Below are 12,304 nucleotides of genomic sequence, written 5' to 3' on the forward strand. Positions count from 1 at the left end.
TACATACATGCTCTTAATTATGTTGAGGAATTTCCCTTCAATTCCTATTTTGTCGAGTGTTTGTATCAGGAATGAATGTTGGATTTTGTCAAATGCCTTTTCTGCATGAATTGATATGATCATGTGGTTCTTTTCTTATTTATATGGTGGATAATGTTGATCGTTTTTTTAATGTTGGACCATCCTTGCATCCCTCATATGAATCCCACTAGATCATGATGTATTATCTTTTTGATGTGCTACTAGATTCTGTTGGCTAGTATTTTGTTGAGAATTTTTTAATCTATGTTCATGAGGGATATGGTCTACAATTTTCTTTCTTAGTGACGTCCTTCCTTAGTTTTGGTATGAGGGTTATGCTTGCTTCATAAAATGTATTAGGAAGGTTTCTATCCTCCTGTATCTTCTGGAATAATTTGAGTAGAATTGGTGACAGCTCTTCCCTAAATGTTTGGTAGAACTCACCAGTGAAACAATCTGGGCCTTGACTTTTTTTGGTTGGGAGTCTTTTGATGACCTGATCAATGTCTTCTTTTGTTATGTGTCTGTTCAGGTTTTCTACTTCACTCTGTGTTAGTTTAGGTAGGTCATGTTTATCTGTAAATGTTTCCATCTTGTCTATATTTCAAATTTGTTGGAGTACAACTCTTCATAGTATTCTGATATTATCCTTTTGATTTACTTGGTTACATTGTGACATTGCCCAGGTGGTTTCTAATGTATGTTATTAGTGTTTTATCCCTCTTTTCTTTTGTTATGTTAGCCAATGGTCTGTCACTTTGGTTAATCCTTTCAAAGAACACGCTTCTTGTTCTGTTAATTCTTTCTGTAGGTTTTCTATTTTCTATCTAATTTATTTCTGCTCTAATCTTTATTATTTCTTTTCTTTTGGTGTCTATATGTTCCCTCTGTTGGTCTGTTTCTAATTGTTGTAGATGCTGTGTTAATGTGTTAATTTTGGTTCTTTCTTCTTTTTGGATGGGTGTGTTTATTGAAATAAATTTTCCTCTCAGCGCCGCTTTTGCCGTGTCTCAAAGATTTTGATATGTTTTGTTTTCTTTCTCATTTGTTTCTAGGAACTTTGTGAATTCACATTTAATTTTTTATACCACCCAGTCACTTTTCAGCACAGTATTATTCAGTTTCCATGTATTTGAATTTATTTCCTTGGTATTCCTATTGTTGATTTCTATGTGTTCTTTCTTGTGAGTTTCCTCATAGTTTTAATGTGCCAATGTTCTTCTTGGATTTTCATTCTCTTGGCATGTTGTGAAGTGTTAATTTCTTTGAGGTTGCCTTATAGTCCATTAAGTTTTCTCTCCATTTAGTGCAGTCTATTTTATCCTGTAATCTGCCTGACCTTCTCATCATCTGGATATCTGTCCCTACATGTTTACCTTCTTTTACATTGTACTTGTTTTGATCATAGACTGACCTCCCAGAGTCTCTGAGTTTGTTCTTATACTTTTGTTCTGTTCTCAATTCTTCCAACTGTCAATTTAATACTGGGAGGTGCTGCCACATATGTCAATCTCTGGTTGTTATCTGTTCTTGATGGTTCTCAGTCTACAGAACTCCCTTTATGATGTTTTGTAGCACAGGTCTGGCTTTGGCAAAATCCTTTAGCTTCTGTTTTTCCTGGAATGTTTTGATTACACTGTTGTATTTGATTGATAGCTTTGCTGGATAAAGGATTCTTGGTTGGCAATTTTTTTCCTTCAGGTTTTTATATATGCCTCCCCATTGCCTTCTTGCTTTCATGGTGTCTGCTGAGAGATCCAAGTTTAATCTGACTTGCTTGCCTTTGTATGTAACACTTCTGTTTCCCCTAGCTGCTTTCAAGACTGTCTCCTTATCTTTGGTTTTGGAGAGCTGGATTATTTTATGTCTCCGTGATTTTCTTCTGTGGTCTATCCTTCCTGGGGTTCGTTGAGCTCCTTGAATGTTAATATATTCTCTTTTTAGGATGTTAGAGAAATTTTCTCCCAGCAGTTCTTCAACTATTTTTTCCATGATCGTATGTGAGTCTTTTTGTTCTGGAATGCAGATAATAGATTTTTTCGTCCTTTTTTTCTGTTTGCTCTTCTATCTTAGTGGTATTGAGAGATTTGTCTTACAGCTCACTGCTTCTGCCTTCCATCTCTTCTATTCCACTTCTTTGCCCTTTGAAGAATTGTCTATTTCTGATATTCTATTTTTGATTTTTTGCACCTCTCTCTGCAGGTTTCAATTGTTTCCAATGCTGTATCTATCTTATTTTATTGTTCCTGTATCAGTTTCCTGACTTCTTCCTAACTTTTCTCAACTCCATTGTAAAGTGTTTTGAAACATTTTATAATCATTTTTCTGAATTCCTTCTCAGGCATTTCCAAGGTCTGCCCCTCTTCCAGAATGGAATACAGATCGACATCTAGGTTATCTCTCTCAGACACTTTATCTTGTTTCTGGACATGTGCTGATATGGTCATCTGCTTTTGCTTCTTGGACATTTTTGTGTTTATCTGTGGCCTTAATACTTAATTGAGTATGTGTTTTGTTATTTTTTTTTTATGCTTTCTGATTGCTTCCAGGAAAATGTGATCAGGATGTGAGCTTCCCTTTTCACTCTTCTTATTGCTTAACTCAGAGTAATTTTCACAGTTTTTTCTGCCTCCCTAATATATGACAGTTGGTATTGGTTCTTGTCTGTATTTTAGTGTTTTATAGAGTATAATTGTAGCTTGTCTATATGGCAGCAGTTGCTGGCTCTTCTTGGGTAATATAGGAAGAGAAAGAGTCCCCCAAATGTAGAAGGGGGAGCATAACACAGAAAAACAACACCAGCAAATAAAAACAAAAAACAACAAAACAAAAGTAGACTGAATACTGCAGTCTATAATCATAGAAAGGGAAGAGGGAGAGAAGAAAAAAAAAATACATAAAAAATAAAAAAAATCTGTAGCCTAATCTGAGTATGATTTTAATGTCCTGTCTTCAGCTTCTTGCTTTCAAAGCTGCCTGAGAGATTTCAAGATGCCACTGTTGGTTGTTATGCTACACCTCAGGCTTTAGTTTAATTTTTGGCCTGTTTTGTTTTTAAACTCTCTTTCCCTCTCTGCAGCCCTGTCCTGACCTTTCCTGTATTAAAAAAAAAAAAAAAAAAAAAAAACTTTCAGGGCCTGCTCTTGGGCTGAGTATCTGTGCGCATGCATGGCAGAACTCACCAGTGGTGAGGGTGGGAGGTGTCCACTCATTCATGCATCCCCTCTAGTCACCAGAATAGAGGTGTGCAAGCAGTGGGAGGGGGGGCAATGACCAGATACCAAAAGAAAATCCAAAAAATGCAAAACTGACAAAGTGTATTGTCCGCCTTTGCTCCAAAGTTCCCACAATGTTTCTCTGTGACGTTTCTGCTCCCTTGCTTGGTCTTACCTTTCGGTCTCACCCAAGATGTTGGCTCCTGGCCCCCAAGCCTGGCAGATTCAAAAGTATGTGACTTCTTACTTCAACTTCAAGTTCTACCAGCTATAAGCCTTCAAACTTTTAAAATATTCCTAGCTATGAGGTTCCATGTTTTGGAGCTCTGCCCTGGATCTCCTTTGCCTGGTATTCTGTGGTATGGCTGTTGGTGAACTTCACTGCACCTCCTCCTTAGCCACCATCAAGCCCTACTTCTGTGACTTCCTTTTGTTTTACTTTTTTCCATCTTCTCCTTTGACTTCCCCTGTCACACCTTCTCTGCCCAGCCTGAGTGTCTTCAAGCAGGTGGGAGTGCACTGCCAAAAGGATCCAGTGGTGCACCCATAGGATACAATTTTTCCAAGATGAAAAAAGAATTAGCTGAAAGCCTCATCAACTCCAGAGGCTAATCTTCCAGTGCCTTCTTATGACATCTGACTCTGGGATTTAGCCCTGAAGTTGACTCTCCTACTTAGGCAGGAGCCTTTATTCTTGCCTTATCTAACAAGATACAGCAGGTCTGGCCACATGGCCAAGCTGTATTTGCACCCTGTAAAACCCCAACATAAAAGGCAAGACCTAACACCAACTACTATATACAAGGATGCAGTCATTTTGAGAATTACACTTTGCATATGCTGATTCCTAACGGCTCTTCAGAGGTAAAATTGTGAACAACCTTTCCTCCATTCATTTTGGAAGAAATCCATATTTATGCCCATTCCCAACAGAGGTGACCTAGTGGAATTGAGCACTATCATTAATAAAATTCTTTTCTGAAGATAATTGAAAAACAGCAGCAACAGTACATTGCCAGGGAACTGCCAGAAATTCAAGTCGGATTCTGAAGAGGCTTTGGAATGATAGATCTCATTGTTAATGTCAGATGGATCTTGACTGAAAGCAAAGAATACCAGAAAGATGTTTACTTGTGCTTTGTTGACTATATAAAGGTTATTGATTGTGTGGATCATGACAAGCTATAACAGGATATTTAATTGTGATCATGAGGAACCTGTAAAATAGACCACGAGACAGTTGTTTGAACAGAACAAAGAGATACTGGATGATTTAAAATTAGGAAAAGTGTGCAACAGGGTTGTATCCTTTCACCATACTTACTCTATCTGTATGCTGACTAAATTATCTGAGAAGCAGGATTATATGAAGAAACTCTCAGCATCAGAATTCAAGGAAGACTCATTAACATCCTGTCATATGCAGAGGACACAACTCTTAGGTTGATGAAAATGAAGAGGACTTAAAATGCTTACTGATGAAGATCAAAGATCACAGCCTTCAGTATGGGTTGCATCTCAATGTAAATAATGTGAAATTTTTTACAACTGGACCAATAAATGCAACTTTGCTTTCAGAAAACAAAGAGAATTTAAAATACTTAGTGATGAGGATCAAAGACCACAGCCTTCTGTATGGGTTGCACTCCAACATAAAGAAAACAAAAATCCTCACCATGGACTAATAAATAACATCAAGATAAATGGAGAAAAGATAAAAATTGTCCAAGACTTTATATTGCTTGGATCCACAATCAACCCTTCTGGAAGTAACAGTCAAAAAAACCAAAGGAAATATTGCATTAGGCAAATCAGATGCACAAGACCTCTTTAAAGACTTGAGTCTGGCACACCTTGCCATTGTTTTGATGACAAGTTCCTGGCCTCAGGCTCCTCCACTTCCTGACTCCAGGCCTCTTCTCATCCTGCTGTTCTTTACTCTTGTACTTTCCACCCAGGATACATGGAAATTTCAGGATCTCTTTTATAGCCTAGCCTTGTAAAACCAAGTACACTGTCCTCAATGCTCTCTTTACTTTATCATGCCATAGGACCATTTCAACTCAACTGTACTACTCTATGTTGATATGAGACATAATGTTAAGTGATTCTTTAAGCTGAAATTATAGGAGCTGCATCTTAAACCTAGGCACACCCACCCCAATTATCTCCAGTTCCTCTGAACACCAAAAAGGAATCCTGTTTCCTAAGTGGTATAAACTTTCTTTATGTTAGTACCCAAATTCAGACCATCCCATTTTATTTTTGGTACATAAATGTAAAGAAGTCCTTGTGGTGTAATGGTTAAGTGCTAGGCTATTAACTGAAAAGTCAGCCATTTAAATCAACAAGTCATTTGGTGAGAGAAAATATCTGGTGATCGGCTCCCATAAAGATTTCAGCCTAAGGAACCCTACAGGGCATTTCTAAACTGTGCAATAGGGTTGCTAGAAGTCAGAATTACCTCAGTGGCATACAACTATGTAAAGAGAATCATTACCTCACCAAAGCCTGGCTTTAAAACGATTTAAAACTCTAGAGAAGCAAAAGCAGTGAAGCATATATAAATATACTTACTTCAAGGAAATGGTTTAAACAATTGTGATAAAATGGCGCATGTAATCATGGAGGCTAGAAAGCCCTGTGATTAGTGGCAGGCTGAAGAGTTTGCTGGCTTATGTGGTTTCACGGGTTAGTGAATCCAAAACTCACAGGTCAGTAGGCTTATGTCCCAAGAACATCAAGCAATGAGAAGAGCTCAGAGAAAGAGTGAGCTTCCTTTGCTAGAACATCCATTTATATACTGAAGGCAGGCCACACCCACCAAGGAAACTCCTCTTTTAACTGATTGACTGTTTGCATTAGATCACAAAATGGAAAGTGGTTACATTATGGAAGAGCACATGCCAATCCAGTGAAAGCTAAAGTTCAGACAAGTTAACACATAAGATTAAACATTACACTCCCTATGCACTCAAAAATTAGCTTAAAAAAGATATGAGCAACTGAACCTTTGTTTTAGATCATATCTGTCATCCCCTGAAGCAAATAGTACAGTTGATTCAATGAGTAAGAGGAGTGCAAGACAACAAAAAAGCAGAGATTATTAAGATCAAATGGCAACAGCAAAAATTGATTTAATATCTCAAAAATATATAGGACACACTTTCACTCATTTATTTAGAAGATATATAATTTGTGTCAGGCACTGTGTTGTGTGGTTATATATAGTGAATGAATGTATATAGTGAATTTACTTGTATAAAGTAAAATGATTTGCAAATAGTGGGCAATCATTTTTGTTGGCTATATCCAATATCAGTATGGTCAATATATAACACATATACAACACAATTATAACACATCAGTATGGTCAATCTTTTATTCATTGGGTCTAAGAATAGAGTGTTGTGGCAAATTGTTTTTGTTTTTGCTGCTTTTTTGTATTTGCTCTTGTGTGTTTTTCTTTTCTTTTCTTTTCATTTTTATGGTCTAGGTACGGGGGGGGAGGGGTTTAAATAGGGGCTAAACCCTATTATCTTTCAAAAATTGTGACTGAATATTCTATGAGTACAATTTCCTGCCATAGTGAGTACAGTATAGTAAGTTACATTAGTTAACACGATTTAGTATTTGAAGATTAAATATATCGCTGGGCCTTGATGTCATATTTTCAACCTTGATGGCATCAGTGCATATTAGCAATGTACCTGTAAAAGGCTTAGGAGAGTGTGTGTAGGCCATATGGAACCCGCAATACTAGAAATGCAGCTAAAAAAAAAAAAAAAAGAAACTTAGAAGATGATTTTTGACACACTTTTTTCTGTAAAAATATGTCAGAAAACAGTTTGATCCTGGTTAAAGAAAGGAGACCTTGTGGCACAGTGGTAAAAGTGCTCAGATGCTAACCAAAAGATGAGCAGCTCAGACCCACAAGCTGAACCATGAGAAAAAGGTGTGGTTGAATACCTCAAAAAAGATTTACAGTGTTGGAGCCTTTACAGCCTATGAAGCTGTACTACAGGGTCACTATAGTCCAAATGGACTCAACAGCAGTGGGTTTGGATTGGTTCGGTTTAGATAGATTGTTATTTAGATACTTGTGTGAAACTCATTATAATGAGGTTTGAACTGCATTAAAGTAAAATTCTGATTCAAATCCTGTTGCAAACTTAGACATTCTAGTTAACCTTCCTGTGACTGAAGGATCTTTAATATTGTTCACCATTGCCATTTTACTTTGAGCCTAATGCTACTTTTGTTTGTGGGTTTTATGTTTATTGTTGTTGTTTTTTAATGTTTCCAAATAGACAAAGGGCTTCAAAATGTTCGTGGAAAAATGGAATTAAAAGATAATGGAGCTTTTCCGGTTGCTACGCTGCACGGTGAAGATCTCTCGTCTAAACCAGCAACCATGCCGTCCAAGGGTCCACTGCAGTCGGTGCAAGTCTTCGGACGCAAGAAAACTGCCACAGCAGTAGCGCGCTGCAAACGGGGCAACAGCCTCATCAAAGTGAACGGGCGACCCTTGGAGATGATTGAGCCGCACACGTTGCAATACAAGGCTGCTGGAACCCGTTCTCCCTCTGGGCAAAGAGCGGTTCGCTGGTGTAGACATCCGTGTTCCTGTGAAAGGTGGTGGCCACGTGGCCCAGATTTATGCAATCCGCCAGTCCATCTCCAAAGCCTTGGTTGCCTATTACCAGAAATATGTGGATGAGGCTTCCAAAAAAGAGATCAAAGACATCCTCATCCAATACGACCGGACCCTGCTGGTTGCTGATCCCCGTCGCTGCGAATCCAAGAAGTTTGGGGGTCCAGGTGCCCGTGCTCGCTACCAGAAATCCTACCGATAAGCCCACCACAAGGAGGCGGGTTCTCCTTTATAATAAACAAGGGTTATGGGAGAAAAAAAAAAAAAAAAGATAATGGAAAATTTCCACAAACTTTATAAAGCTCCTCATACTTTTAAGAAAATGCTTACAAGCTTTTCAAAGCACAAAACTGTTTATCAGGGCAGTGATGTTATTCTTTAAAATGTCATGATTTTATTGTCCTGCCTCCAATAGTTCTGAATCAGTATAATTCTTGCTCTAATTTGAGAGAAACTGTCATTAGTCGAAGATAATCTTTAGACAGGTCATTGGGAGTGTTTTGTCCTTCTCTTAGATAACAATTGCATCTTCTGCTTCATGATAAGCTAATGGCTAAAAAACATCTCAGGTTATAGTCAAGCAAAAACATGAAAATAAGAGTGACTTACAAGTATATGTGAGATATCATATGTCTTTAATTTTAATTGCTAAACAAATTTTACAGACTTAAAAACGGTTAGCTTGACAGCCCTGGAGCAGAAGTCCTTGCTTATTATCTATTATAGCTTTAACCTACTGGAAAACAATGGTGGTGCTGTTGGTGGTGTACCAACAAGTTTTTTAGACTCATAATGACCCTGTATAGGGTTTCTGAGTCTGTAAATCTGTATGGCAGCAGAATGTCTCATCTATCTTCCACAGAGAAATTGGTAGATTCAAACTTCTGACCATTTGATTGACAACCTTGCTCATAATCCTCTTCACTTCCAGAACTCCTTTGGAAAACAATATGAAGCCCAAAAATACAGCAACTGTGGATTTTTTTAAGAATGGGATTGTGATAGGTAGGGAATGAGAAGACGGACAGCAGTTAAGACAATGATCTTTGTCAGGCGAAAGCAAAGAAATTTTCCTGAAGGGTGTCTAAGAGGAGCCAGAATTTCTATAACCTACTTGCTGGTTCATTTGTTAAGCACTTAGCTACTAACAGAAAGATGGGTGGTTCAAAACCACCAGCCACTCTGTGGAAAAAATATGTGGCAGTCTATTTCCATAAATATTGTACTCTTGAAACCCTATGGGGCAGTTCTACTCTGTCTTATTATTGTTAGGTGTCAAGTCTGTTCCAACTTGTACAAACCCTATGCACAACAAAACAAAACACTGCCTGGTCCTGCATCATCTTCATAACTATTGTTACACTTGAACCCATTGCTATTCCATGGTGTCAATCCATCTCATTAGGGTCTTCCTTTTTTTTGCTGACCCTCCACTTTAGCAAGCATGATGTCCTTCTCCAGTAACTGGTCCCTCTTGATAATATGTTCAAAGTATGAGAAATGAAGTCTTGCCATCCTTGCTTTTAAGAAGTATTCTGGCTGTACTTCCTCCAACACTGATTTGTTTGTTCTTCCATCCTATTGTTGTTGTTGTTAAGTGCATTTGAATCAGTTCCAACTCATAGAAACTCTTTATATGGTTTCCAAGGAGTGACTGGTAAATTTGAATTGTCAACCTTGTGGTTCAAACCGAGTTTTCAGTCCAGTGCATTATTTGACCGCACCACACCAGGGCTCTAATAGGGTCACTATAAATAATATTTTTGGTTTTTTTTTCTTTTCTTTCTTACTTTTCTTCCCAGAGTCCCTGGTTGGTATAAAGGTTTAAGTGCTTAACTACTCCAATCCTCCCCAGAAATGCCTCAGAAGGAAGGCCTGGTAATCTGCTTCTAAAAGGTTACATACTTGAAAACTCTATGGAGCACTTTTACTCCACATACATAGGATTTCCACCAGTTGGAATGGACTCATTGACAACTGGCTTGGGTTTGGTCTTAGTTTTCTTCCTATTTTTTTCCACAAAGTAGAAGTTATCCTTACATCAGCTTGGAGTATAGGGCAGAACTGTCCCCACTGACCTCAACTACGATTTTCTCTTCTTAGGATTTCTTGGGGAGTAATTATAAATAGTGATTCCTGTGCACAGAAGGTGGGCCACTCCCAGATGACAACAAAGAAAGGTTAAAGAATATAATGTAGAACGTCCCAACAGTAACTGTTGTTGTTAAGTGTCTTCGAGTTGACTCCAACTCAGAGACACTGCATAGGATTTCCAAGAAGAAACTGGTGAGTTTGAACCACTGACCTTTTGGTTCAAGCCGACCTTGCCATCTAGTGCTTATCCTAATGGAACATGTAGCACTAGCAAAATCAAGAAAGGTGGGGTGAATGCATGCATGAATGCCAGACAGCTCCACACCAGGACTCCAGTAGACAACCACTTATCCAAATAACAAGTCTTCATTGAATTGCCAGTAGTTATACTAGCCACTGTGCTAGGTTTTGCAGGTGGTACAATTATTCTCCAATTTCGAAGATGCCAGAAAGGTCCACTTGGCCAAAAATTGGTAGCAAGATCCAAGAGGGAAAACTAGTGTTTTGTATTTCTTTGTTTTGTAATTGAATCATATCTCAAAGCTGAAGACAATCATAGTGCATAAGACAAAAGCAGTAAAAAAGAGCCTGCTCAGAGTTTACCTCAGAATTTACATTTATCTTTTCAAAGCAAGCACACCTGTCATGGATTGAATTGTGTCCCCCAAAATATATCAACTTTGCTGGGCCATTATTCTCAGTGGTTTGGCATTTACGTAATTATGCAATTTAGCATTTATATAATGATGTACTCATCCTCCAAGATGTGATCTGATGTGACCAGTCAATGTGACCAGTAAAGGGATTTGCGTGGGATGCATTACCATGAATCAGGTCACAGCTCTGAAGCAATGTAAGGGGAGTTTCCCTGGAGTGTGGCCCATATCACCTTTTATCTTAAAAGAAATAAAAGGGGAGATAAGCCAGCAGAGGGAGAGACTTGACTACCACAGAGAAAAAAGATCCAGAGCAGTGTATTTTTTGGACCCGTGGTCCCTGTGCTGAGAACCTCCAAGATGTAGGGGGAGACTTATGCCAAAACACCCCTTGGAGATCTCCAAGGGGAGCTAAGCCAACAAATGTTGAAAGTAGACAAGGACATTCCCTCATAGTCAACAGAAAGGGAAAGCCTTTCCCTAGAGCTGGCACCCTGAATTTGGACTTCAAGCATCCTAAATTATGAAAGAATAAATTTCTGTTTATTAAACCCATCCTCTTGTGGTGCCTTTATTATAGGAGCAGCACTAGATAACTAAGACACCACCTCTAGCCAAAAGGCCTTTCGAAGCAAGGTCCATTTGACAAATTAGTTCACATCCTCCCAGCTCATCAGAAATTTCATGTAATTTCTTTATGCTGAAGAAAGACCAAAAATATGAGGTAGGAATTGAGGGGTCTATTCTGACTGGAAGAAATCCATATTTGTAGCAATTCTAAAGAGAGGTGACCAAATGGCTGTAACCATACATTGACAGAGAACTTCTAGAGGCTCAAGAAGGCTTCAAAAGCAAAAAAGTGTGAGTGGTTCATCTTACAGTCCCAGAGTGGAGGACTCTGGGACCATCAAGGGGGAAGAGGGGGTGTAGAGTGTGGGACCCTACCCAGAGAAGTGGCCACAACAGAGAGGGAAGCAGAGATGATGACATAGAGAGACGGAGCAGCTGAGAACTCTAGACTCATGGAGGGAGAGGGGATGTGTGCTGGTGGCTGGGGGTTGGGGGGCAGGCTTGCAGGGTGTGCCTTTTGGCTGTTTGAATGATTGTATAGTCTTGAGTGTTTTGGTGCACATCCAAAAAAAAAAAGAAAAGAAAAGAAAACAGGAGGGAACTGAAGAAAATACTGTTGAATGATGAAACATGCAGGGGATTATAATCATTGCAATGAAATGAATACAATAGAATGAGTGCAAAACTGAGGTTCCCCCATGTAAACTATCACTCAATTCACAATAAAAGCTTTTTAAAAAACGAAGGTTTCAGATGAGGACATGGAATGACGGATATCATTGTTGACGTCAGATGGATCTTGGATGAAAGCAGAGAATACCAGAAAGATATTTACCTGTGATTTATTGACTATGCAAAGGCTTGGGATTGTGTGGATCATGACAAGTTAAGGACAACATTGCAGAGAATAAGTATTCCAGAACACTTAATTGTACTTATGGGGAACCTGTACATAGACCAAGAGGCAATTGTTCAAACAGAACAAGGGAACACCAAATGGTTTAGAATCAGAAAAGGTGTGTGCCAGCGTTGTATACTTTCACCATAGTTATTTAATATGTATGCTGAGCAAATAATTTGAAATTTGGATTATA

The 12,304-nt window shown here is 38.6% G+C and overlaps 1 pseudogene across 1 annotated transcript; it reads left to right on the forward strand.

The window, feature by feature from the left end:
- Window positions 1-7,603: 7,603 nt before the first annotated feature.
- On the forward strand, window positions 7,604-8,093 carry LOC102822091 (annotated as a pseudogene). Its single transcript, XR_438751.1, has one exon. The product of XR_438751.1 is annotated as a ribosomal protein S16 pseudogene (transcript).
- Window positions 8,094-12,304: the final 4,211 nt, after the last annotated feature.

Source organism: Chrysochloris asiatica, unplaced genomic scaffold (genome assembly GCF_000296735.1).
Source record: "Chrysochloris asiatica unplaced genomic scaffold, ChrAsi1.0 scaffold00126, whole genome shotgun sequence".
NCBI classification, from domain to species: domain Eukaryota; kingdom Metazoa; phylum Chordata; class Mammalia; order Afrosoricida; family Chrysochloridae; genus Chrysochloris; species Chrysochloris asiatica.